The 23,234-nt window shown below is 41.2% G+C and overlaps 1 long non-coding RNA gene and 2 pseudogenes across 1 annotated transcript; all 3 read left to right on the top strand.

The window, feature by feature from the left end:
• Positions 1-365: 365 nt before the first annotated feature.
• On the top strand, positions 366-1,202 carry LOC121405416. Its single transcript, XR_005968556.1, has 2 exons — positions 366-868; positions 1,064-1,202. It is a non-coding gene; the product is annotated as an uncharacterized LOC121405416 (long non-coding RNA).
• Positions 1,203-3,225: 2,023 nt separating this feature from the next.
• Positions 3,226-21,473, top strand: LOC121405380 (annotated as a pseudogene).
• A 213-nt stretch (positions 21,474-21,686) lies between these two features.
• On the top strand, positions 21,687-22,447 carry LOC121405411 (annotated as a pseudogene).
• Positions 22,448-23,234: the final 787 nt, after the last annotated feature.

Genomic DNA, 23,234 nt, shown 5'->3' with positions numbered 1-23,234 from the left:
TTGCATGTGAGGCTCGGGGTTTTCTGGAATGCAGCATACAGCACACAGATGTAGCCAAGGATATACAGTCGAAATTCGCTCAATTCGCTTCTCTCACCTGTCTGTGTACAGCTCCACGTCGAAGTACTGAGTGCGTCTGTATTTCTCGATGGCATTAAAATAGCAATTCACACACCAGTTGCGTGACTTCGTCCAAACGTGGATGGAAATTACAATTGGCAAGCTTCTTGCGAGTGCCCATTTTTTGTTGAAACAATAGTTAGATACTTAAAATTTGTAAAACGATAGAAATTTTGTTTTACGCTAATACTAAAAATACAAAAATATAAAAACTAGCGTACAGCTCCAAAGTCAGTGCTAGAAGCCCAAGGAACCCAAAGGAACAAAGCGTTCACGCGATAAGACATATTTGTTCCAAACATTTGTGGTTTTATGTACACAAGAATTTTAATTCAAGTGGAAATTGTAATGCAGAATGACAACAAAAGAAAATGTAACGAGAAATTTAAGTTCCATGGCGTTTTTTTCAGTATATATAAGTATATAGGTATGTAAGTATTTGCATGGGCTGGCCACACTGATCGCTAAATAGAAGGAAACGCGCTGTTGAAGAATTATATTTGATCACATTTGCTTTTGTATTCAAAAGTCAAACCCAGGTCCCCTTAGAAACTAACAAAAATTTATTATTGCTATAGAGAGCAAACAAGTAACAACTAAAAACAAAAAATATCACACTCGTCAAAAAATTGGAAATTCTAAATTTAAAAAATTTTTGTAAAAGTTTTATTTTATATCCATTCATATAGAATGGAAACACCAAAATTCATACGTCTATTGCGATATTGAATTGCGAGCCACGAGCAGAGTAAGTAACCTAATGGCCAAGTGTGTGGTGTGGGGGGGGACTCACTAATTGATTTCTCCTCCTGCTCGAAGGCACCACTGTGGACGTTCACCACTTTCCTGTCCCTTACTTCTTTCCAGAGCGTAGTACCATGCCCGGGATGAAGCCAACACTTGGCTGTAGCTCCAATTCAGAACTTTCTTCTTGTTTCTTCAGCAGGTCTATCATCAGCTCACGTCTGATCCGCAAGTTGATTATTATTCTGCTTCCTACTGAACTCCTCCTGCTGCTCCTTGCTATGCCAATACAGACGTGCCCGCGCCACCACGACAACTTCAACACGAACTTGAACAAGGCAGGTGTGAGATTGAGGCATAAGACGCAAGATGCAAAAACTGGCCACATCATTTCAAAGGTGAGAAAATATCGTGGAACATCTGACTCGGGGTTTTCGCTACCCCATTGCTTGCATGTGAGGCTCGGGGTTTTCTGGAATGCAGCATACAGCACACAGATGTAGCCAAGGATATACAGTCGAAATTCGCTCAATTCGCTTCTCTCACCTGTCTGTGTACAGCTCCACGTCGAAGTACTGAGTGCGTCTGTATTTCTCGATGGCATTAAAATAGCAATTCACACACCAGTTGCGTGACTTCGTCCGAACGTGGATGGAAATTACAATTGGCAAGCTTCTTGCGAGTGCCCATTTTTTGTTTTACGCTAATACTAAAAATACAAAAATATAAAAACTAGCGTACAGCTCCAAAGTCAGTGCTAGAAGCCCAAGGAACCCAAAGGAACAAAGCGTTCACGCGATAAGACATATTTGTTCCAAACATTTGTGGTTTTATGTACACAAGAATTTTAATTCAAGTGGAAATTGTAATGCAGAATGACAACAAAAGAAAATGTAACGAGAAATTTAAGTTCCATGGCGTTTTTTTCAGTATATATAAGTATATAGGTATGTAAGTATTTGCATGGGCTGGCCACACTGATCGCTAAATAGAAGGAAACGCGCTGTTGAAGAATTATATTTGATCACATTTGCTTTTGTATTCAAAAGTCAAACCCAGGTCCCCTTAGAAACTAACAAAAATTTATTATTGCTATAGAGAGCAAACAAGTAACAACTAAAAACAAAAAATATCACACTCGTCAAAAAATTCAAATTCTAAATTTAAAAAATGTTTGTAAAAGTTTTATTTTATATCCATTCATATAGAATGGAAACACCAAAATTCTCACATCCTATTGCTATTGAATTGCGAGCCACGAGCAGAGTAAGTAACCTAATGGCCAAGTGTGTGGTGTGGGGGGGGCTCACTAATTGATTTCTCCTCCTGCTCGAAGCCACCACTGTGGACTTCCACCACTTTCCTGTCCCTAACTTCTTTCCAGAGCGTAGTACCATGCCCGGGATGAAGCCAACACTTGGCTGTAGCTCCAATTCAGAACTTTCTTCTTGTTTCTTCAGCAGGTCTATCATCAGCTCACGTCTGATCCGCAAGTTGTTGATTATTATTCTGAACTCCTCCTGCTGCTCCTTGCTATGCCACGAGTAGGCAGAGGGTGTAGTTCATTTCATTTCTGATTCCCTACCCCACTAATTTACTTACAATGATGAGGCTGGCTTTGCAAAAAAGCCAACTATATAGAGTAGCAGCGATGGGCGCGAGGTAGCATCGGGTGGGTTAGGGTTAGGGGGGGGTTAGACATTTTAAATTTAAAGAATTTGTTTTAATATTTATTTTAGGTTTTTGGGTAAACTGACAATATTGCCTAGTCTGGATGTCTGGAATACAACACACATATTCTGGCTTCTTGGGAGTCACATAAATTGAAGAATTATATGTGATCACATTTGCTTTTGTATTCAAAAGTCAAACCCAGGTCCCCTTAGAAACAAACAAAAATTTATTATTGCTATAGAGAGCAAACAAGTAACAACTAAAAACAAAAAATATCACACTCGTCAAAAAATTCAAATTCTAAATTTAAAAAATGTTTGTAAAAGTTTTATTTTATATCCATTCATATAGAATGGAAACACCAAAATTCATACGTCTATTGCGATATTGAATTGCGAGCCACGAGCAGAGTAAGTAACCTAATGGCCAAGTGTGTGGTGTGGGGGGGGACTCACTAATTGATTTCTCCTCCTGCTCGAAGGCACCACTGTGGACGTTCACCACTTTCCTGTCCCTTACTTCTTTCCAGAGCGTAGTACCATGCCCGGGATGAAGCCAACACTTGGCTGTAGCTCCAATTCAGAACTTTCTTCTTGTTTCTTCAGCAGGTCTATCATCAGCTCACGTCTGATCCGCAAGTTGATTATTATTCTGCTTCCTACTGAACTCCTCCTGCTGCTCCTTGCTATGCCAATACAGACGTGCCCGCGCCACCACGACAACTTCAACACGAACTTGAACAAGGCAGGTGTGAGATTGAGGCATAAGACGCAAGATGCAAAAACTGGCCACATCATTTCAAAGGTGAGAAAATATCGTGGAACATCTGACTCGGGGTTTTCGCTACCCGATTGCTTGCATGTGAGGCTCGGGGTTTTCTGGAATGCAGCATACAGCACACAGATGTAGCCAAGGATATACAGTCGAAATTCGCTCAATTCGCTTCTCTCACCTGTCTGTGTACAGCTCCACGTCGAAGTACTGAGTGCGTCTGTATTTCTCGATGGCATTAAAATAGCAATTCACACACCAGTTGCGTGACTTCGTCCGAACGTGGATGGAAATTACAATTGGCAAGCTTCTTGCGAGTGCCCATTTTTTGTTGAAACAATAGTTAGATACTTAAAATTTGTAAAACGATAGAAATTTTGTTTTACGCTAATACTAAAAATACAAAAATATAAAAACTAGCGTACAGCTCCAAAGTCAGTGCTAGAAGCCCAAGGAACCCAAAGGAACAAAGCGTTCACGCGATAAGACATATTTGTTCCAAACATTTGTGGTTTTATGTACACAAGAATTTTAATTCAAGTGGAAATTGTAATGCGGACCTCCTGACTTTGGCTGTTTTTGGTCTGGGAGTAGTAGCGAATAATAGTGTTCTGCTCCGATGAGCATGTCGACCTTTCCCGGTTTATAGAAATCCGGATCTGCCAATGGGCAATTGTTTGGTATGTTCAAGTTCATTTCATCGAGTGCCTGCGCTGGTTGATCAGCAATTATCTGAGGTAGTACGAATGCTTCAATTCTTTGCGTAAATCCGCCGTGAAGTGATTTTATTAGAACATTTACTCGTGCTCTGCTGGTCTTTGACTGACCTCCAATTTCTTCGATGCGTAATGTTGTATCATTATGTTTTACTGACAACATTGATGCCATTCGTTCAGAGATCAGGTTGATCTGTGATCCTGAATCCAGCAAGGCTCTGAAATTGGCTCTCTGTCCATTGTTTGCTTCTACTGATACTTTTACTGTAGCTAACAGGTTGTAATTATTGTTACTTGCTGCGCCAACCGTCGGTGCTCTTGGTTCTGTACTTACGCCCGATGGTATGTCCAAGTGCAGCAGTGTATTGTGTTTTTTGTCGCATTTGAAACATGTCCGACCTGGGCATGCATTTGTTTTGTGGCTTGTTTTAAAACAGTTGACACACAATTTCTGCTTTTGTACCCAATTTAGTCGTTCTGATGGTGATTTGGAGCGAAACTCATCGCATCCGTAGAGCCAATGGCTTGCCTTCTTGCAGAATGAGCAGAGAGGCGTCTTCGATTTTCCAGTATTTACTGTTGCACATGTTGTGCCTTTTGGCTCTTTCCTTGACATTTGTGTCTTTTTGCCTGTTCCTAGAACTCGAACTCTTTGTTCTAGGAACTGAAGCATTGTGTCCAAGGCCTGTATTTCCTTTGAGCTTCCCAATGATTGCTCGTACAAGGCTCTGTTAGTGACATCTAGCTTATTTTTGATGACGGCAATCAATATTGGATCCCATGTGGATATATTGATGCCCAATCCCTTTAGTGAGATAATAGTCAGACTTAAATTTTTTTAACAGACCGAAATTTTTTTTTACGCTAAGTCAAATAAAAAAAAATAAATAAAAACTACCGAAATTTTGTTTTACACTAAGTCAAATAACAAAAAAAAAATATAAACTACCGTACAGGCCAAAATGTAACGTACAACTCTTTTAATGACTTGGAGTCGTCATTAACTGTGTTATAATTTAGGAAGCGGTTTAATACCGTGCTAGCGACGTCTCTGGGATTGTTGTATGTATCAATCAGAATTTCCCAGGCGCTCAAATAGTTTTCTTCCTTTAGATCGATATGTCGGATCAATCTTTCTGCCTCTCCAGTTACGGTTGTTTTCAGATACCACATCTTCCGAACTGTGGGCATGTTTGTTTCATGTATCATACATGAAAACAGGTCATAGAACTGGGACCATTTCAGTATGTCCCCATCAAACTTGGGAATGTTAATGCGTGGAAGCTGCACGTCATTATTGTTTGATGTGGCTGGTTTTGCCAATGCACTTTGAACCTCTTTTTCCAGGGTCAGGTAGGCTTCCATGTTGTATCCTCCTTCCTCTGGGTTATCGTATTCTTCGTGAATAGTAAAATGGACTTCTTGTGCTTGAGTCCATAGTGATTTTATCAAATCACTTGATGTACGTCCTCCCGCCTCTGAGAATTGTCTCAGAATGCGTTTTATGGACGCTACTATGGCCTTTTGTCGGCGACATAGTGAAGGCAATTTGCTGTAAACCTCCGTTGGATGCTGGCTCTGATCATTCGATTGTGGTTCGTCATTTTTACCCACCTGAGCACTTGATGCCTGATTTAGCTTGTCCATGCTTTCAGTAAACATCGCAACGTACGTTTTTAGTGTTTTACGCAAGTCCTCACGAAATTTAACGTAGTGGTCGGTCTTATATGCCTTTGATATCTTGGTGTCGATTTCGTTAAATCTGTTCCATGCATCCTCGAGAGCCGCCTTTTTTGTTTGGAAGTACGTTATATTCTGTTTCCTTTCTGGAGAGTCTTTTTTGAAGTTCCTTATTATCTTCGAAATTTCATCTCCAATTTCTTGCTGCTCATTTAATGCCTCTGTGGCGGCAGCGTGTTCCTCCTTGTGGGAATCCATTTCGCCTCTTACTTATACTTTGACCCGTTGGGAGTGTTTTATTCGCTTTGCAGCTGGATACGCTCCTATTCGCAACCGATGTGGTACAAAGTATAAGTACAGACGACGTACTGGATGGAGGTTTTGTGCTGGTGGAACGCACTTGTGATCTTGATATTATTAATCGTTGATCTTGTTGGCTTATGATCTGAAAGTGACAGATCTGCCAATTTGTTCTACTTATTGGTAGGAGATTCTACCGTAAGTATGTGGCTTGTTGCCAGTTTGTATTGAAAAGTCCTGGTGACTTCTTCAGTTTGATCTGCAGGTTTTCCTGCGTCGGGGTCACCAAATGTTAATGTGTGTTTGTGTGTGTGTTTTGGTATGCATACGGTACATAAACCGTCTACAAATTTGTCGTCGCAACTAGAACTTGAACCAGTTGGACTGCGAGAGGGATTCCTACGTCGAGCAAATGAGGGTCTGAAGACACGGCGACAGCCTCTGTTGATTGCAGTTGTAGAGAATGAGTGAACAGGCAGTGATGGTACTGTTTCTGATACTGATTTTATTCAACAAACTTAATTTCTATTTATAGGTAACAAAAGGTACAGAAAGTGCTGAGTCTAGTAAGAATATGGTAAAAGGGAATTGGAATTAATATTGAATTAATTTGGATTTAATATGATATTGTGTTATTGGGCAATTGTGATAGTCAGCAATTGCACCAGTGTTTTTGCCCTCTGACGAGCGATCGCATCGTTGGCAGAAATTGCTGCAGAAGCGGTTATTGTTGACTCAGCTACAATGCCTTGTCGTTTGTTATTATGTCTCCCGTTACATGGGTCGACCTGACTTATTCGATAAGTGTATATTATGTAATATTAATTACTGCATAAATATGCGACTGAACAAATAATATCTACATTAATTACTTTTTTTTATTTACGAATTTGTTATTCAGCATTTATACTAAATTATTACGAAAATAATTGAACGATTAGTACACAATTAATAATATAAATACAAATTTATACCTAATTTTACTTTTTTTTTCAATTTTTTGGTTACCTTTAATTACTTTATTTTTTTTATACTTTAAGGCTTTAAGTTAATAAAACTAATAGCCTTCTGAAAATTTAGAATAGTTTTTCTAATTAAACAAAACCGAAATACTTGGGTGGCGTATAGATTTATTAAAGGCGGGGACGAAATAATTTTAGGTGCGCTCGATCGAATCCAATTTCAACGATTATATTCTAAAATTCATTCCACTTCATTCTATGCCTAACTAACCTACGGTGGCAAAGCGGGGCGAATTCGCCTTGAGCGAAAGAGCGAGCTTTTATTGCGCTCCCGCCTTGCCCTAACCTACTTACACTAGACTTCAAACAATTCAAAAATAATCTTAACATAAAACATTAACTAAGACGACGACATGACGAAACACCGGCCCCGTTGAAGGCCTGAGCGGCTTTAACCCATTGGTAGCGGCGCCAACTTGTGGATGGCCCGCCGAAAAACGCCCCCATCGCTCCTCCTAAGGTCGACGACCCTGACCATGCCGTCCTCCCCGGCGTGCGTGGCGATCACCCTCCCGAGGAGCCACTCCTGTGGAGGCATGTTGTCCTCGGCCACGAGGACGAGGTCTCCCTCCTTGACGTCGGGTTTCCGCTGGTGCCACTTGCCCCGAATTTGAAGGCCCAGGACATATTCTTTGGACCATCGCCGCCAGAACGCTTGCCTGACTGACGAGGCAAGTTGCCATCGCCGCAAGCAGCTGAGACCCTCCTGGTCCGGAGTCCGCAGTGCTGGGGGGGCGATGAGCGACCCGCCTGTCAGCAGGTGCCCGGGCGTGAGTGCCTCGCCGTCGCTGGGGTCCTGGCTGAGGGCTCCCAGCGGCCTGGAGTTCAGGACGGCCTCGATCCCGACGAGGACTGTGGCGAGCTCTTCGGCGGTCAAGAGCGCGCTGCCTACCGCCCGTAGGAGTAGGCTCTTCGCAGACTTGACACCTGCCTCCCAGAGTCCTCCCATGTGCGGCGCTCGAGGCGGTATGAACGCAAATTCGCATCCTTTTCTTGACGCGAATTCGCGAACTGCGTCCGCCCCGTCCTCGAGCGCCTTCTGCAGAGCGCTGAGGTGGCGGCTCGCTCCGACGAAATTCGTCCCGTTGTCGCAATGGACGATCTGGGGATATCCTCGGCGCCCAACGAACCTTTGGAAAGCCAATAAAAAACAGTCAGTGGTCAAGTCAGATACAAGTTCTAAGTGAACCGCTTTGGACGCAAAACAAACAAAAAGCGCGATATAGGACTTGTATGGGGGCCTTCCTCGAATTTTCAATGTCGTCGAGACGGGTCCACAAAAATCAACGCCGCAAATTGAAAATGGGCGGAGAGCACGGAGCCGGTCTGCGGGTAAATTTCCCATCAGTTGCGTCAGCAGTCGAGGCTTGCATTTAAAGCAGCGGATACACGATCGAACTGTCTGACTGCAGACCTCCTGAGCGTTTACGATCCAAACACTCTGTCGAAGGATGCTCACAAGTGCTCGTGGGCCGACATGAAAATTGATATGGTGCAGATGACGAACATAGCTCCGCACGAATTGCGAACGCTTCGTCAAAAGCAACGGAAACTTGGCATCGTATGATATAGGAGCTTTAGCTAGTCGCCCCCCTACTCTCAACAACGAAAAAGTACACCAAGTACCAGTGTCTTCATGGATGAAAGGGTTCAACCGCTGAAGACTAGGACCAACTCTAGATCCTTTCCGAACTTTCTCGATTTCCTCACGATACTCGTGATGTTGGATAACTTCAACAATTTTGCGAAAGGCTTCATCATACTCGGTCGGTGAAACCGTTTTTTCAAACGTTATGCTCGGGTTCTTACATTTTTTTATAAAGCGGAACATATAACAAAACACTCTAAGCAGCTTGAGGTGTGACGAGAATCCCTCGATGACATCTACCAAATCCGAAATTTCTACCGCAGCGGTCAGCCCGACCGCGTTCTTCCTCTTCTCCAGCTCGACATCTTCTGTAGGCTCGAAATGAGGGTTTTTTGGCCAGGTCTCTTCTTCATCCTTCAAAAATGATGGTCCTTCAAACCAGATTGACTGGACGATTTCTTTGACGTCACAACCTCTTGACACAATATCTGCAGGGTTCTGTTTTGTAGGGACATGCCGCCACGTAGCTTCATCTGACCACTCCTGAATCTCAGCCACCCTATTCGAAACGAACGTCGACAACGAAGATGGATGCGACCGAATCCAGTGAAGAGTTACTTCAGAGTCTGACCAATAAACAGCTCGTTCGATAGGGACCTTTAATAGGGGCTTGATTCTGTGACAGAGATCCGCGAGAAGGTGAGCGGCACATAACTCAAGCCGTGGGAGCGTTTTGGTCTTGAGCGGCGCTACTTTGGACTTTGAAGTCAACAATGATATTTTTAAACCTTCTGCAGTTCTGCTACGGACATAGACGCACGCTCCATAAGCTCTCATGGAGGCGTCAGCGAAGGCATGTATTTGGATCGGTGACATCGGATCGGAATACACAAACCGAGGTATGGATATCTCTTCCAATTGAGACAGTGTATTTTTCAACATATTCCATGCTGTTTCCAAATGCATCGGAATCGACTCATCCCAATCTAGTTTGTTAAGCCAAAGTTCCTGCAATAGGATCTTGCCCTTTATGACGATAGGACTTAACAATCCAAGGGGGTCGAACAGCTTCGATGTCACCGACAGTATGTTCCGTTTTGTCGCTCGGAGACCCATGACTTCATTGTCAATTTTAAACTGAAAGGCATCTTCCTTAGGCAACCATGAGATTCCTAACGCCTTAGTCGATTCTGAATCCGAGATCGTTATGGGTTTTGCTGTGCTCTCAGATGCGGTGATTTCAGGTGAGTTCGAAAACCACTTCGCTAACTCAAACCCTGCGGTCTGAAGAACCTGAGATACTTCGGACTTAATTGCCCTTAGCTCCTCTACGCATGCAGCACCAGTCAACATGTCATCAACGTAAAAGTCGGACCCAATAACGTCAGCAGCTTTAGGGAATGATAGCTTCACAGACTCACTCAACCTTTTTAAACACCGGATAGCCAAAAAAGGGGCTGGTCCAGTCCCATAAGTCACGGTGTTAAGCTTGTATAATCTCAAGGACTCAGATGGGTCTCTTCTCCACACTATCATCTGAAACTGCCTATCCGCTTCATTCACCATCACTTGGCGATACATCTTTTTCACATCGGCAGTCAGGGCGAACCTGTGCAGACGGAAGCGGAGCAGTGTTGAGTATAATTCCTCTTGAATGGTCGGTCCGACCATCAGAATCTCATTCAAGGCCACCTGAGAGGACGTCTTCGACGACGCATCGAACACGACGCGAAGCTTGGTGGACGTACTTTGGGGCCGAAGGACACACTGATGTGGAATTACGTAGTGTGGAGTAGAAGGAACCGTATTGTCAGTCGGTGACATATGACCTAAGGAGAGGTACTCTTCCATGAATTCCAAGTACATTTTCTTCAACTCAGGGTCACGAGACAATCTTCTTTCGAGCGACAAAAACCGCCGTTTAGCAACCTCAAAGGAGTTGCCCAAACAATTTGGATCTGATTTAAACGGCAGCCTTACTTCAAACCGACCTGATGGCAATACCTGAGTCGTCTTCCGAAAGTGATTTTCACATAACGTGTGCTCAGGCGAAATAATTTTCTTTGGAGATGGCATTTCTTCCAGTGACCAGAATTTTTGCAAGGTCCTATCAATGGAAACTAACAGCTCTTCACTGCAACTCAAACTGTTTGCCGTTTGGGGGGCAGAACTTTTGGAAACATATTTTCCCGAAACAACCCAGCCAAGAAGGGTCTTCTGAAGAGTTGGATAGTCAGGACCTTGCTTGATTTGACCAACAGCTAATAACTCAAAGAATGATTCAGCTCCAATCAGCATGTCTATTCTTTGTGGCTTGTAGAAATAGGGGTCTGCCAGTGGTAGGTTCTCTGGGATTTTCCAATCAGTTACATTAACTGACTGGTCAGGATGATAACCTGAAATTGATTTCAGGATCCAAAAATCAAAGGAGAACTCACTACCATTTATGCGCGACTTCACCACAGTGTGTATTTTATTCTTTACTTGAGAATTGGATTCACCAATACCAAGCAAGGTAATACACGACTCCTCTCTACGGATCTGTAAGCGGTGGGCGAGGTCTTCCGTGATGAAGTTTGTTTGGGATCCAGAGTCAAGGAGAGCTCTGGCCAAAATGTGTTCACCATTTTTTGTTCTGACACTTACGATCGACGTAGCCAAAATCACCCTGTCCAACGAAGTCGCATGCAGAGCATGAGAGGTGGAAGGGTGGTCCTGATTTAAAGGAGGAGACGAACTCTCTGGGGGTGGCGGCAACGCGAGACTATTATCAGTCACTATGTATCGATGCAACAATGTGTGATGTGAGCGGCCACAAACTCGACATTTGGCGACCTTGCATCTTACAACAGTGTGACCCTTTTGCAGACAATTTATACATAAGGACGCAGACTTTGTGAACTCGAACCTTTGCATAACCGAGAGACGTGAAAATGGCGTGCAGTTGGCCACTACATGGTCTCCCGAATTGCAATAGCTGCATGTTCGCTGAGCTCTACTGTTGGGGGGAGTGGAAGAACAAGCAAATGAACTGCGATTGTGCGACTTGCTTGGCATGACTTTTTCTTGCCTTGGCTTTGTCGACTCTTCCGCAGACAAATGCTGGTATCGACGATTTAAAACTTTTTCAAAGTCGGACCAAAGCGGCAACTTTTCGAAGTCAAGCTGTTCTTCCCACTTCTGTCTAGTCACTGGGTCGACTCTGTTCAAAACGAGATGAATGAGCATTGCATTCGAAATCTTCGTATCGTCTCCTATCGATAATAATGAACCATAGATCGATGACACTGTATCGATGAGGCTTCTTAGGGACGATGCGGACTGTTGCGAGATTTTTGGCAGATTAAACAGTGCGGAGATTTGGTTCGAGAATATTAGACATTCGTTGTCATATACTCGCTTTAGGCTGTCCATGGCCTTTGCATAATTGGCCTCGGTGACTTGGAACGCCTTTATTGTTCCTAATGCTTCATTAGAGAGGCACGAAATTAAATGATTAAATTTTTCGATCACCGGTATACTCTCATCATTATGAACAAGAGTCTCAAAAAGGCTAATAAAATTTTTAAACTCCGAATATTTACCACTAAATTTTGGTAGTGCCAATTTCGGAAGTCGAGCACGAGTTGGGGCTGTAGAAGCTGATACCGAGGGCGGCGTATCGCTTGTTAGCTTCAAGGCATCGATAAGCGACATTATCTTTGCCTTGGTTACAATGGCCATTTCTTCCAGCTCGGCTCCAAATTCATCTTTGCTATCAATTTCTTCTATTTGCTCCTGCAATAGGTTGGCCTTGTTAATAGCAGAATTCAGAACATCGAGTCTGCATTGTAGCTCTGTCAATTGCAATGGAATCGACCCACCCTCTAAACGATCCTCTAAGTGGCGAATGCTTTTGACTCGGTTTCTGAGCTTACTTTTTAAGTCATCGAGAACAGACTTATTTTCTTGTGCCATTTTACTATTTATAATCTACGCGACGAAAACCAATATTTTTGTAGATAAAGCAATAATAAATGTTCAAACAAGAACGAAAATCGAGAACGACAATAATTGAATGTCGAGGCACGAGGTGTATAGTTGGTTGCAAGTGACAGCCAAAACGATATACCCTCACACTGTAGGGTAGCGCGTAATTTTCCAACTGAGAGCCGAGCAATAACCCAGGGGAGGCCGGGGTAGGGGTGTATTGGTCGGCGAATACACAAACCGGGACCCCAATTGAGACAGTGTATTTTTCAACATATTCCATGCTGTTTCCAAATGCATCGGAATCGACTCATCCCAATCTAGAACCTGTGCAGACGGAAGCGGAGCAGTGTTGAGTATAATTCCTCTTGAATGGTCGGTCCGACCATCAGAGTCTCATTCAAGGCCACCTGAGAGGACGTCTTCGACGACGCATCGAACACGACGCGAAGCTTGGTGGACGTACTTTGGGGCCGAAGGACACACTGATGTGGAATTACGTAGTGTGGAGTAGAAGGAACCGTATTGTCAGTCGGTGACATATGACCTAAGGAGAGGTACTCTTCCATGAATTCCAAGTACATTTTCTTCAACTCAGGGTCACGAGACAATCTTCTTTCGAGCGACAAAAACCGCCGTTTAGCAACCTCAAAGGAGTTGCCCAAACAATTTGGATCTGATTTAAACGGCAGCCTTACTTCAAACCGACCTGATGGCAATACCTGAGTCGTCTTCCGAAAGTGATTTTCACATAACGTGTGCTCAGGCGAAATAATTTTCTTTGGAGATGGCATTTCTTCCAGTGACCAGAATTTTTGCAAGGTCCTATCAATGGAAACTAACAGCTCTTCACTGCAACTCAAACTGTTTGCCGTTTGGGGGGCAGAACTTTTGGAAACATATTTTCCCGAAACAACCCAGCCAAGAAGGGTCTTCTGAAGAGTTGGATAGTCAGGACCTTGCTTGATTTGACCAACAGCTAATAACTCAAAGAATGATTCAGCTCCAATCAGCATGTCTATTCTTTGTGGCTTGTAGAAATAGGGGTCTGCCAGTGGTAGGTTCTCTGGGATTTTCCAATCAGTTACATTAACTGACTGGTCAGGATGATAACCTGAAATTGATTTCAGGATCAAAAAATCAAAGGAGAACTCACTACCATTTATGCGCGACTTCACCACAGTGTGTATTTTATTCTTTACTTGAGAATTGGATTCACCAATACCAAGCAAGGTAATACACGACTCCTCTCTATGGATCTGTAAGCGGTGGGCGAGGTCTTCCGTGATGAAGTTTGTTTGGGATCCAGAGTCAAGGAGAGCTCTGGCCAAAATGTGTTCACCATTTTTTGTTCTGACACTTACGATCGACGTAGCCAAAATCACCCTGTCCAACGAAGTCGCATGCAGAGCATGAGAGGTGGAAGGGTGGTCCTGATTTAAAGGAGGAGACGAACTCTCTGGGGGTGGCGGCAACGCGAGACTATTATCAGTCACTATGTATCGATGCAACAATGTGTGATGTGAGCGGCCACAAACTCGACATTTGGCGACCTTGCATCTTACAACAGTGTGACCCTTTTGCAGACAATTTATACATAAGGACGCAGACTTTGTGAACTCGAACCTTTGCATAACCGAGAGACGTGAAAATGGCGTGCAGTTGGCCACTACATGGTCTCCCGAATTGCAATAGCTGCATGTTCGCTGAGCTCTACTGTTGGGGGAGATGGAAGAACAAGCAAATGAACTGCGAGTGTGCGACTTGCTTGGCATGACTTTTTCTTGCCTTGGCTTTGTCGACTCTTCCGCAGACAAATGCTGGTATCGACGATTTAAAACTTTTTCAAAGTCGGACCAAAGCGGCAACTTTTCGAAGTCAAGCTGTTCTTCCCACTTCTGTCTAGTCACTGGGTCGACTCTGTTCAAAACGAGATGAATGAGCATTGCATTCGAAATCTTCGTATCGTCTCCTATCGATAATAATGAACCATAGATCGATGACACTGTATCGATGAGGCTTCTTAGGGACGATGCGGACTGTTGCGAGATTTTTGGCAGATTAAACAGTGCGGAGATTTGGTTCGAGAATATTAGACATTCGTTGTCATATACTCGCTTTAGGCTGTCCATGGCCTTTGCATAATTGGCCTCGGTGACTTGGAACGCCTTTATTGTTCCTAATGCTTCATTAGAGAGGCACGAAATTAAATGATTAAATTTTTCGATCACCGGTATACTCTCATCATTATGAACAAGAGTCTCAAAAAGGCTAATAAAATTTTTAAACTCCGAATATTTACCACTAAATTTTGGTAGTGCCAATTTCGGAAGTCGAGCACGAGTTGGGGCTGTAGAAGCTGATACCGAGGGCGGCGTATCGCTTGTTAGCTTCAAGGCATCGATAAGCGACATTATCTTTGCCTTGGTTACAATGGCCATTTCTTCCAGCTCGGCTCCAAATTCATCTTTGCTATCAATTTCTTCTATTTGCTCCTGCAATAGGTTGGCCTTGTTAATAGCAGAATTCAGAACATCGAGTCTGCATTGTAGCTCTATCAATTGCAATGGAATCGACCCACCCTCTAAACGATCCTCTAAGTGGCGAATGCTTTTGACTCGGTTTCTGAGCTTACTTTTTAAGTCATCGAGAACAGACTTATTTTCTTGTGCCATTTTACTATTTATAATCTACGCGACGAAAACCAATATTTTTGTAGATAAAGCAATAATAAATGTTCAAACAAGAACGAAAATCGAGAACGACAATAATTGAATGTCGAGGCACGAGGTGTATAGTTGGTTGCAAGTGACAGCCAAAACGATATACCCTCACACTGTAGGGTAGCGCGTAGTTTTCCAACTGAGAGCCGAAAGCAATATACCCTAAGAATGTAGGGTAGCGCGTCACTTTCCAACTGAGGCGTCAGCGAAGGCATGTATTTGGATCGGTGACATCGGATCGGAATACACAAACCGAGGTATGGATATCTCTTCCAATTGAGACAGTGTATTTTTCAACATATTCCATGCTGTTTCCAAATGCATCGGAATCGACTCATCCCAATCTAGTTTGTTAAGCCAAAGTTCCTGCAATAGGATCTTGCCCTTTATGACGATAGGACTTAACAATCCAAGGGGGTCGAACAGCTTCGATGTCACCGACAGTATGTTCCGTTTTGTCGCTCGGAGACCCATGACTTCATTGTCAATTTTAAACTGAAAGGCATCTTCCTTAGGCAACCATGAGATTCCTAACGCCTTAGTCGATTCTGAATCCGAGATCGTTATGGGTTTTGCTGTGCTCTCAGATGCGGTGATTTCAGGTGAGTTCGAAAACCACTTCGCTAACTCAAACCCTGCGGTCTGAAGAACCTGAGATACTTCGGACTTAATTGCCCTTAGCTCCTCTACGCATGCAGCACCAGTCAACATGTCATCAACGTAAAAGTCGGACCCAATAACGTCAGCAGCTTTAGGGAATGATAGCTTCACAGACTCACTCAACCTTTTTAAACACCGGATAGCCAAAAAAGGGGCTGGTCCAGTCCCATAAGTCACGGTGTTAAGCTTGTATAATCTCAAGGACTCAGATGGGTCTCTTCTCCACACTATCATCTGAAACTGCCTATCCGCTTCATTCACCATCACTTGGCGATACATCTTTTTCACATCGGCAGTCAGGGCGAACCTGTGCAGACGGAAGCGGAGCAGTGTTGAGTATAATTCCTCTTGAATGGTCGGTCCGACCATCAGAATCTCATTCAAGGCCACCTGAGAGGACGTCTTCGACGACGCATCGAACACGACGCGAAGCTTGGTGGACGTACTTTGGGGCCGAAGGACACACTGATGTGGAATTACGTAGTGTGGAGTAGAAGGAACCGTATTGTCAGTCGGTGACATATGACCTAAGGAGAGGTACTCTTCCATGAATTCCAAGTACATTTTCTTCAACTCAGGGTCATGAGACAATCTTCTTTCGAGCGACAAAAACCGCCGTTTAGCAACCTCAAAGGAGTTGCCCAAACAATTTGGATCTGATTTAAACGGCAGCCTTACTTCAAACCGACCTGATGGCAATACCTGAGTCGTCTTCCGAAAGTGATTTTCACATAACGTGTGCTCAGGCGAAATAATTTTCTTTGGAGATGGCATTTCTTCCAGTGACCAGAATTTTTGCAAGGTCCTATCAATGGAAACTAACAGCTCTTCACTGCAACTCAAACTGTTTGCCGTTTGGGGGGCAGAACTTTTGGAAACATATTTTCCCGAAACAACCCAGCCAAGAAGGGTCTTCTGAAGAGTTGGATAGTCAGGACCTTGCTTGATTTGACCAACAGCTAATAACTCAAAGAATGATTCAGCTCCAATCAGCATGTCTATTCTTTGTGGCTTGTAGAAATAGGGGTCTGCCAGTGGTAGGTTCTCTGGGATTTTCCAATCAGTTACATTAACTGACTGGTCAGGATGATAACCTGAAATTGATTTCAGGATCAAAAAATCAAAGGAGAACTCACTACCATTTATGCGCGACTTCACCACAGTGTGTATTTTATTCTTTACTTGAGAATTGGATTCACCAATACCAAGCAAGGTAATACACGACTCCTCTCTATGGATCTGTAAGCGGTGGGCGAGGTCTTCCGTGATGAAGTTTGTTTGGGATCCAGAGTCAAGGAGAGCTCTGGCCAAAATGTGTTCACCATTTTTTGTTCTGACACTTACGATCGACGTAGCCAAAATCACCCTGTCCAACGAAGTCGCATGCAGAGCATGAGAGGTGGAAGGGTGGTCCTGATTTAAAGGAGGAGACGAACTCTCTGGGGGTGGCGGCAACGCGAGACTATTATCAGTCACTATGTATCGATGCAACAATGTGTGATGTGAGCGGCCACAAACTCGACATTTGGCGACCTTGCATCTTACAACAGTGTGACCCTTTTGCAGACAATTTATACATAAGGACGCAGACTTTGTGAACTCGAACCTTTGCATAACCGAGAGACGTGAAAATGGCGTGCAGTTGGCCACTACATGGTCTCCCGAATTGCAATAGCTGCATGTTCGCTGAGCTCTACTGTTGGGGGGAGTGGAAGAACAAGCAAATGAACTGCGAGTGTGCGACTTGCTTGGCATGACTTTTTCTTGCCTTGGCTTTGTCGACTCTTCCGCAGACAAATGCTGGTATCGACGATTTAAAACTTTTTCAAAGTCGGACCAAAGCGGCAACTTTTCGAAGTCAAGCTGTTCTTCCCACTTCTGTCTAGTCACTGGGTCGACTCTGTTCAAAACGAGATGAATGAGCATTGCATTCGAAATCTTCGTATCGTCTCCTATCGATAATAATGAACCATAGATCGATGACACTGTATCGATGAGGCTTCTTAGGGACGATGCGGACTGTTGCGAGATTTTTGGCAGATTAAACAGTGCGGAGATTTGGTTCGAGAATATTAGACATTCGTTGTCATATACTCGCTTTAGGCTGTCCATGGCCTTTGCATAATTGGCCTCGGTGACTTGGAACGCCTTTATTGTTCCTAATGCTTCATTAGAGAGGCACGAAATTAAATGATTAAATTTTTCGATCACCGGTATACTCTCATCATTATGAACAAGAGTCTCAAAAAGGCTAATAAAATTTTTAAACTCCGAATATTTACCACTAAATTTTGGTAGTGCCAATTTCGGAAGTCGAGCACGAGTTGGGGCTGTAGAAGCTGATACCGAGGGCGGCGTATCGCTTGTTAGCTTCAAGGCATCGATAAGCGACATTATCTTTGCCTTGGTTACAATGGCCATTTCTTCCAGCTCGGCTCCAAATTCATCTTTGCTATCAATTTCTTCTATTTGCTCCTGCAATAGGTTGGCCTTGTTAATAGCAGAATTCAGAACATCGAGTCTGTATTGTAGCTCTGTCAATTGCAATGGAATCGACCCACCCTCTAAACGATCCTCTAAGTGGCGAATGCTTTTGACTCGGTTTCTGAGCTTACTTTTTAAGTCATCGAGAACAGACTTATTTTCTTGTGCCATTTTACTATTTTATAATCTACGCGACGAAAACCAATATTTTTGTAGATAAAGCAATAATAAATGTTCAAACAAGAACGAAAATCGAGAACGACAATAATTGAATGTCGAGGCACGAGGTGTATAGTTGGTTGCAAGTGACAGCCAAAACGATATACCCTCACACTGTAGGGTAGCGCGTAGTTTTCCAACTGAGAGCCGAAAGCAATATACCCTAAGAATGTAGGGTAGCGCGTCACTTTCCAACTGAGAGCCAAAACAATATACCCTAAGAATGCAGGGTAGCGCGTCACTTGCGAAGTGACAAGAAAAACAATATACCCTCGAAAAACAGGGTAGCGCGTCACTTGGCGCTCCGTTTTGATCAAGCGCGGCAACGAAATTCTCCCCACCAAATACACAGCAAGCAACGGTGGATAAGCGAAAGCGAGAGACGAAAAGAATGCACCGGTGCAGCTGCTTGTATGTATGTATGTATGGAAGTAAGTGTTATACACCGCGGCTTGGGTTAACGAACTAACTTTTTGGCGAATTTCACACAACGAGAGGGGAACGGGGGGGGCGACAGTGATTGCGGTAAACGATATATATATAATTGTGCGTCCAAATAGCGGTTCAAATAGAGTATGGTATGGTTTTTGTACATATGTGTTATATGGTGTTATATATGTATGTATGTGCACTAAATGCATGCAAATCAAACTCTACTATATCATACGGCTGTGCCAAGAATTGAAAGCGAGGTGCAATTTTTCCAGCACAAGACAATTTATATATGTATTTATGTATGTCTTCGGCTCTAGCTTTCAATTTTTTGCACAAATACCTCAGGCTCTGCGTTCGGATCTTTAAGTCCAGCTGCCACTTTCCTCTTGCAGTCCGTGCAATCACAAGGGGCCATAGATCTTCTAGGTTGCAGCTACGGGGTCTGTGTATGGCGGTGAAACAGCAAGTATAGGCAGGGTAGCAGCAACGGTGAAGCAGCAGGTATGGCGGCAGGGTAGCAGCCACGATCAGCAACAGGCGGTGAGGCAGTAAATTTTATTACTACTGTAATTAATATACGATCTTCTGGAATTACTCTTGACCGAATACCTTTATTTGTATGATCAGTAGTAATCACAGCTCTTTTACTTTTACTATCTTTACCAGTTTTAGCAGGAGCAATCACTATATTATTAACTGACCGAAATTTAAATACTTCTTTTTTTGACCCAGCAGGAGGAGGAGATCCTATTTTATACCAACATTTATTTTGATTCTTTGGCCACCCAGAAGTTTATATTTTAATTTTACCAGGATTCGGAATAATTTCACATATTATTAGTCAAGAATCAGGAAAGAAGGAAACTTTTGGGTCTCTAGGAATAATCTACGCAATACTTGCAATTGGATTACTAGGATTTATTGTATGAGCTCATCATATATTTACCGTAGGAATAGACGTAGACACACGAGCTTATTTTACTTCTGCTACTATAATTATTGCTGTTCCTACAGGGATTAAAATTTTTAGTTGATTGGCTACTCTGCATGGGGCCCAACTAACGTATTCTCCAGCTATTTTATGAGCTCTAGGATTTGTATTTTTATTTACTGTTGGAGGTTTAACCGGGGTAGTTTTAGCTAATTCATCTGTTGATATTATTCTTCATGACACATATTATGTAGTTGCTCATTTTCATTATGTATTATCTATAGGAGCTGTATTTGCTATTATAGCAGGTTTTATCCATTGATACCCTCTATTTACTGGTCTAACAATAAATAACAAATTACTAAAAAGTCAATTTGTTATTATATTTATTGGGGTAAATTTAACTTTTTTCCCTCAACATTTTTTAGGATTAGCAGGTATACCACGACGTTATTCAGATTACCCAGACGCTTATACTACATGAAATGTAGTATCAACAATTGGTTCCTCAATTTCATTACTTGGGATTTTATTCTTTTTTTACATTATTTGAGAAAGTTTAGTGTCCCAACGACAAGTAATTTATCCAGTACAATTATGTTCATCTATTGAATGATACCAAAATACACCACCTGCTGAACATAGTTATTCTGAATTACCATTATTAACTAATTAATTTCTAATATGGCAGATTAGTGCAATGGATTTAAGCTCCATATATAAAGTATTTTACTTTTATTAGAAAATTAATGTCTACATGAGCTAATTTAGGTTTACAAGATAGAGCCTCTCCCCTAATAGAACAATTAATTTTTTTCCACGACCACGCACTATTAATTTTAGTAATAATCACTGTTTTAGTAGGTTATTTAATATTTATATTATTTTTTAATAGTTACGTAAATCGATTCCTTTTACACGGACAATTAATTGAAATAATTTGAACAATCCTACCCGCAATTATTTTATTATTTATTGCTATGCCTTCCCTTCGATTATTATATTTACTAGACGAAATTAATGAGCCTTCAATTACATTAAAAAGTATCGGTCATCAATGGTACTGAAGTTACGAATATTCAGATTTTAATAATATCGAATTTGATTCATATATAATCCCAACAAATGAATTATCTAATGATGGTTTCCGATTATTGGACGTAGATAACCGAATTGTATTACCAATAAATTCCCAAATTCGAATTTTAGTAACAGCTGCTGATGTAATTCACTCATGAACAGTCCCAGCTTTAGGTGTAAAGGTTGACGGAACTCCTGGTCGATTAAACCAAACTAATTTTTTTATTAACCGACCCGGTTTATTTTACGGACAATGTTCAGAAATTTGTGGAGCAAATCATAGTTTTATGCCTATCGTAATTGAAAGTGTTCCTGTAAATTATTTCATTAAATGAATTTCTAACAGAGTTAATTCTTCATTAGATGACTGAAAGCAAGTACTGGTCTCTTAAACCATTTTATAGTAAATTAGCAATTACTTCTAATGAAAAAATTAGTTAAATATATAACATTAGTATGTCAAACTAAAATTATTAAAATTTTAATATTTTTTGATCCCACAAATAGCCCCAATTAGATGATTACTTTTATTTATTGTATTTTCTATTACATTTATTTTGTTTTGTTCAATTAATTATTATTCTTATATACCATCATCACCTAAATCAAATGAATTAAAAAATATTAATTTAAATTCAATAAATTGAAAATGATAACAAATTTATTTTCTGTATTTGACCCATCAGCTATTTTCGGTTTGTCATTAAATTGATTAAGAACATTTTTAGGACTTTTATTAATCCCTTCAGCTTATTGATTAATACCATCTCGATTTAATATTTTTTGAAATTCTATCCTGACAACTTTACATAAAGAATTTAAAACATTACTTGGACCATCAGGTCATAATGGTTCAACATTCATTTTTATTTCATTATTTTCTTTAATTTTATTCAATAATTTTATAGGTCTATTCCCTTACATTTTTACAAGAACAAGTCATTTAACTCTTACATTATCATTAGCTTTACCCTTATGATTATGTTTTATATTATTTGGATGAATTAATCACACACAACATATATTTGCCCATTTGGTACCTCAAGGAACTCCCGCTATTTTAATACCTTTTATAGTGTGTATCGAAACTATTAGAAATATTATCCGACCAGGAACTTTAGCTGTTCGATTAACTGCTAATATAATTGCTGGACATTTATTATTAACTCTCTTAGGAAATACAGGCCCTTCAATGTCCTACTTTTTAGTAACATTTTTGCTAATTGCTCAAATTGCTCTATTAGTTTTAGAATCAGCTGTAGCTATAATCCAATCATATGTTTTCGCTGTATTAAGAACTTTATACTCTAGAGAAGTAAATTAATTTTTAATGTCTACACATTCAAATCACCCATTTCATTTAGTTGATTACAGCCCATGACCTCTAACAGGAGCAATTGGTGCTATAACAACTGTATCAGGAATAGTAAAATGATTTCATCAATATGATATTTCATTATTTTTTTTAGGAAATGTAATTACTATTTTAACAGTATACCAGTGATGACGAGATGTATCACGTGAAGGAACATATCAAGGATTACACACTTACGCCGTAACTATTGGATTACGATGATTTTTTTTTTTTTTATATAAAAAAAAAACAGTTTTGGGTGTTTGGGGGGGGGGGGGTTGGGGGGAAAAAAAAAAAAAAAAAAAAAAAAAGAAGAAAAAAAAAAAAAGAAGGTGTTGCTTTTTTCTCTTTCCTTTGGTTTTTGTTTGTTTTCGGGGGAAGAGGAAGAGTGGGGGGGTTTTTTTGGGAGGGGAGAAAAAAAAAAAAAAAAAAAAAAAAAAGAAAAAAAAAAAAAAAAAAAAAAAAAAAAAAAAAAAAAAAAAAAAAAAAAATTAGAATAAAAATTTTTTTTTTTTTTTTTTGTGTAAATTTTTTTTTTAAATAAGAAAAAAAAAAAAAAAAAAAAAAAAAAAAAAAAAAAAAAAAAAAGAAAAATTTAAGTTGGGGGGGTTTTTTTTAATTAAAAAAAGTATAAAGGTAGTAAAGAATTCCCAGGGCAGGATCAAAAAATCAAAGGAGAACTCACTACCATTTATGCGCGACTTCACCACAGTGTGTATTTTATTCTTTACTTGAGAATTGGATTCACCAATACCAAGCAAGGT

Source organism: Drosophila obscura, unplaced genomic scaffold (assembly GCF_018151105.1).
Source record: "Drosophila obscura isolate BZ-5 IFL unplaced genomic scaffold, ASM1815110v1 contig_95, whole genome shotgun sequence".
NCBI lineage: Eukaryota > Metazoa > Arthropoda > Insecta > Diptera > Drosophilidae > Drosophila > Drosophila obscura.
The sequence above is the reverse complement of the archived record's forward strand: the minus strand, read 5'-3'. Positions and strand labels throughout refer to the sequence as shown.